We start from the raw sequence: 5,810 nt of genomic DNA on the forward strand, positions 1-5,810 counted from the left end.
TGAGTCACTGTGTATCGTTTTTTTCAGGCAGAGAACGGATTATATTAAATAAAACTGCACTGTCTGGTGGTCACTGTGGTCAGTCACTACTAAACTCTGCACTCTCTACAGTACTCCTAAGCTCCAGTAAATCAAGTGTCTCTGTCTCAAATCAATCTCACTCTCTCTCTTCTAATCTAAATGGAGAGGACGCCAGCCACGTCCTCTCCCTATCAATCTCAATGCACGTGTGAAAATGGCGGCGACGCGCGGCTCCTTATATAGAATCCGAGTCTCGCGAGAATCCGACAGCGTCATGATGACGTTCGGGCGCGCTCGGGTTAACCGAGCAAGGCGGGAAGATCCGAGTCGCTCGGACCCGTGAAAAAAAACATGAAGTTCGGGCGGGTTCGGATTCCGAGGAACCGAACCCGCTCATCTCTAATATATACACACATACACATACACATACACGTAAGACAGGTGCAAAGGAACGGGAGTGTATAAATGGTAATCCACCGTGTTAGAATTAATTAGTATCTAATAGGTGACAATAAAATACCGCAGTACTTGGTCAGTTATTTATTGGTACTCGTCTGTCATCATTACAGTACCTGATCTTCCCAGGTAGTCTCCCTCCCTGGTACTGGTCAGGCCCGAACACTGCTTAGCTTCCAAAATCAGACGAGATTGGGCGTACCAGCGTGGTTTGACTGTATGTAGATTTTTACAGACATCACAGTGCTCAAGACCCGGTTATAAAAATATTTTAATCACTAAAAGTGCTTATCAATAGGTCGATATATATTGTACAACAACTGTTATCCTTACAGTACTCGATCTTCCCAGGTAGTCTCCCTCCCTGGTACTGGTCAGGCCCAGACACTGCTTAGCTTCCAAGATCAGGCGAGATTGGACGTACCAGTGTGGTTTGACTATACGCGGATTCAAACAGACACCATGAAATCGACCTGGTTGTTTTAAAACAATTATTTAATATTTTATATAGTGCAAAACGTGTCTTATTGGATGACGTGGAAAACAAAACAAGAAAGAAAGGAAACGAAAGAGGAAAACGGTATGTAAAGGATAAGAGGAGTGGTGAATACTGCACCTTATAAAAAAGGTGCAATTTCATAACCGGGAGCCGCCGCGGGCGCATGCGCGATCACCGCCGGAAGTGGGGCGGAAGTGACGAACGGAGTTCTCCGTCACCGGAAGTGTGGCGGAAATGACTCCTGTCCGCAATCTGGACGTTTTTAAACGTTTTGTACACTGTTCTTAACTCGGTTTCACCAATAATGGATATGCCAGATGAGGATCCCACCCCTGATATGTCTTAAAATGTGATTTAAAATAAGTTTTGTACGTTCTGCCAGTGTTTATTGGCAGATCATGTCACATGATCAATTATGATGTCATCACCTCATACCTAAGTGATATGGGTATAAATAGACATACAGCTTCATTCTGTCCCTACCCCTTGAAGAAGTCTGTTGAGACGAAACGTTTTTTACTCTCATGTATTAAAAACTTTTTGCTTTTATATATATATATTTTTTGGCTTTCAATTTAAAAAAAAAAGAAACATTGTTTAAAAACACGGTCTTTTAGCCACATTAGTCGCCGATATCCCTATCCCCCCATTTTTATGCATTTTTAACAACATTTTACCATTGTTGTATTTTTAGGGTTTGGCTGACACCTTTTTAGAAGGGAAAATGGGCTTTTAGTATTTTTGTGTGGTGAAACTTTTAAAGTTTACATAGCCTTACTGAGACTTTCATTTCACAAGTGGCGCTGTACTACTGTCTTGTGCATATAATATATATATATATATATATATATATATATATATATATATATAAAAGTTGCAACTAGCGCTACAGCCTTATACTCAAAAAGAACTCAAGTGCCTTAAAACAAATGATCACTAGCTTAGCTAGTCAGACATATAAACATATAAACACTCCAAAATATTCAGTGTAATACTGTTTTAAACATTTAATATAATAAAAAACATAAAAATGGACTCGTACAATTTTCTGACAATATAAATGCTTATCTGTCAATCACATAGGAAAGCAGAGAGTCAGTAACTGTCCAACGCGTTTCGTCCCTTTCTGTATGTTGCGGACAGGAACCTGTAGTTGACCATGGCTGGGAGCGCTTGATTTGCACCGTATTGTCTCCGAGTGCCGCCTTTAGGTGGTCTATATTGGGGCTGCAAAACACTTCTTAGGAGGGCACCGAAGCAGATACCCATGGAAGACGAGGAGTGCCAGACCATCGTATGGAATAAATATATATATATATATATATATACTGTATATATAAATATATATATATATATATACAGGTTGAGTATCCCATATCCAAATATTCCGAAATACGGAATATTCTGAAATACGGAATTTTTTGAGTGAGAGTGAGATAGTGAAACATTTGTGTTCTGATTGCTCAATGTATACAAACTTTGTCTAATACACAAAGTTATTAAAACTATTGTATTAAATGACCTTCAGGCTGTGTGTATAAGGTGCATATGAAACATAAATGAATTCTGTGAATGTACACACACTTTGTTTAATGCACAAAGTTATAAAAAATATTAGCTAAAATTACCTTAGGCTATGTGTATAAGGTGTATATGAAACATAAATGCATTCTGTGCTGAGACTTGGGTCCCATCCCCATGATATCTCATTATGGTATGCAATTATTCCAAAATACGGAAAAATCCGATATCCAAAATACTTCTGGTCCCAAGCATTTTGGATAGGGGATACTCAACCTGTATATATATATATATATATATATATAAACAGTGGTCGAGGTGGGCCGGTATGCAACGGTATGTCATACTGGCACTTCGTTTCCCCTGACCCGGAAGTATGTTTTTTATTGAATTAAAGACTGTGCAGCAAGAGGCGAGGGAAGTGGCCAGCCTGCTGTATGTGCGCTGGTTCTCATCCCTGCCTGCTACCGCTGGAGTATCACCCAGCTCTCATACCTGCCTGCTGCAGTGCCTGGCTCTCGTCCCTGCCTGCTGCCACTGGAGCACAGCCGGGCGCGCACAGGAGATGCTGCTTCCTGTATCTGCCGCCGCTGGAGCTGGTAGGCTTTAACTCCCACTCTGCATCCTCTCCCACCCAGCGTCCCAATCCCCAGTATGTCCCTCTCCGACCCAGCGCCCCAATCCCCAGTATGTCCCTCTCCGACCCAGCGCCCCAATCCCCAGTATGTCCCTCTTCCACCAAGTGTCCCTATCCCCAGTATGTGCCTCTCCCACGCAGCGTACCAATCCCCAGTATGTCCCCCTCCCACCCTGCGTCCTCTCCCACCCAGTGTCCCAATCTCCAGTATGTCCCCCTCCCACTCTGCGTCCTCTCCCACCCAGCGTCCCAATCTCCAGTATGTCCCTCTCCCACCCTGTGTACTCTCCTACCCAGTGTCCCAATCCCCAGTACATCCCTCTTTCACCCTGCATCCTCTCCCACCCAGCATCTCCCCCTTCCTCTGTCCCTCACTCCATTATGTCCTTCTCCCACCCTGCATCCCCCCTCTCACCCAATGCACCGTCCTCCTCAGTCCTTCTCCAGCATGTCCTCCCTCTCTCCCTCTCACCTAGTGCCTCTTAAGGATATGCCCCTTGTGATTGGCCACACCCCTTTTTTGCCGTGAAAAAGTACACCCTCAAATGGACACTACCCCTTTTAATTTTCCATACCCCAACTTCAAAATTCCCACTTCGACCACTGTGTATATATATATATATATATATATATATATATATATACACTGCTCAAAATACTAAAGGGAACACTAAAATAACACATCCTAGATCTAAATGAATGAAATATTCTTTTTAAATACTTTGTTCTTTACATAGTTGAATGTGCTGACAACAAAATCACACAAAAATTATTAATGGAAATCAAATTTATTAACCCATGGAGGTCTGGATTTGGAGTCACACTCAAAATTAAAGTGGAAAAACACACTACAGGCTGATCCAACTTTGATGTAATGTCCTTAAAACAAGTCAAAATGAGGCTCAGTAGTGCGTGTGGCCTCCACGTGCCTGTATGACCTCCCTACAATGCCTGGGCATGCTCCTGATGAGGTGGCAGATGGTCTCCTGAGGGATCTCCTCCCAGACCTGGACTAAAGCATCCGCCAACTCCTGGACAGTCTGTGGTGCAACGTGGCGTTGGTGGATGGAGCGAGACATGATGTCCCAGATGTGCTCAATTGGATTCAGGTCTGGGGAATGGACGGGCCAGTCCATAGCATCAATGCCTTCGTCTTGCAGGAACTGCTGACACACTCCAGCCACATGAGGCCATAGCATCAATGCCTTCGTCTTGCAGGAACTGCTGACACACTCCAGCCACATGAGGTCTAGCATTGTCTTGCATTAGGAGGAACCCAGGGCCAACCGCACCAGCATATGGTCTCACAAGGGGTCTGAGGATCTCATCTCAGTACCTAATGGCAGTCAGGCTACCTCTGGCGAGCACATGGAGGGCTGTGCGGCCCCCCAAAGAAATGCCACCCCACACCATTACTGACCCACTGCCAAACCGGTCATGCTGAAGGACGTTGCAGGCACCAGAACGGTCTCCTTGGCATCTCCAGACTCTGTCACGTCTGTCACATGTGCTCAGTGAGAACCTGCTTTCATCTGTGAAGAGCACAGGGCGCCAGTGGCGAATTTGCCAATCTTGGTGTTCTCTGGCAAATGCCAAACGTCCTGCATGGTGTTTGGCTGTAAGCACAACCCCCACCTGTTGACGTCGGGCCCTCATACCACCCTCATGGTGTCTGTTTCTGATCGTTTGAGTAGACACATGCACATTTGTGGCTTTCTGGAGGTCATTTTGCAGGGCTCTGGCAGTGCTCCTCCTGTTCCTCCTTGCACAAAGGCGGAGGTAGCGGTCCTGCCGCTGGGTTGTTGACCTCCTACGGCCTCCTCCACATATCTTGATGTACTGGCCTGTCTCCTGCTAGCGCCTCCATGCTCTGGACACTACGCTGACAGACACAGCAAACCTTCTTGCCACAGCTCGCATTGATGTGCCATCCTGGATGAGCTGCACTACCTGAGCCACTTGTGTGGGTTGTAGACTCCGTCTCATGCTACCACTAGAGTGAAAGCACTGCCAGCTTTCAAAAGTGACCAAAACATCAGCTAGAAAGCATAGGAGCTGAGAAGTGGTCTGTTGTCACCACCTGCAGAACAACTCCTTTATTGGGGGTGTCTTGCTAATTGCCTATAATTTCCACCTGTTGTCTATTCCATTTGCACAACAGCATGTGAAATTGATTGTCAATCAGTGTTGCTTCCTAAGTGAACAGTTTGATTTCACAGAAGTGTGATTGACTTGGAGTTACATTGTGTTGTTTAAGTGTTCCCTTTATTTTTTTGAGCAGTGTATATATATATATATATATATATAAAATACACAAAACATTGTTACAGTGTAATTAATAGAGATGAGCGCCTGAAATTTTTCGGGTTTTGTGTTTTGGTTTTGGGTTCGGTTCCGCGGCCGTGTTTTGGGTTCGACCGCGTTTTGGCAAAACCTCACCGAATTTTTTTTGTCGGATTCGGGTGTGTTTTGGATTCGGGTGTTTTTTTCAAAAAACACTAAAAAACAGCTTAAATCATAGAATTTGGGGGTCATTTTGATCCCAAAGTATTATTAACCTCAAAAACCATAATTTACACTCATTTTCAGTCTATTCTGAATACCTCACACCTCACAATATTATTTTTAGTCCTAAAATTTGCACCGAGGTCGCTGTGTGAGTAAGATAAGCGACCC

At 44.2% G+C, this 5,810-nt stretch overlaps 1 pseudogene; it reads right to left on the bottom strand.

Moving 5' to 3' along the window:
* Nucleotides 1-581: 581 nt before the first annotated feature.
* LOC134898522 (5S ribosomal RNA) lies at nucleotides 582-700 on the bottom strand (annotated as a pseudogene).
* Between the last annotated feature and the right edge of the window lie 5,110 nt (nucleotides 701-5,810).

Source organism: Pseudophryne corroboree, chromosome 3, assembly GCF_028390025.1.
Source record: "Pseudophryne corroboree isolate aPseCor3 chromosome 3, aPseCor3.hap2, whole genome shotgun sequence".
Lineage (NCBI taxonomy): Eukaryota > Metazoa > Chordata > Amphibia > Anura > Myobatrachidae > Pseudophryne > Pseudophryne corroboree.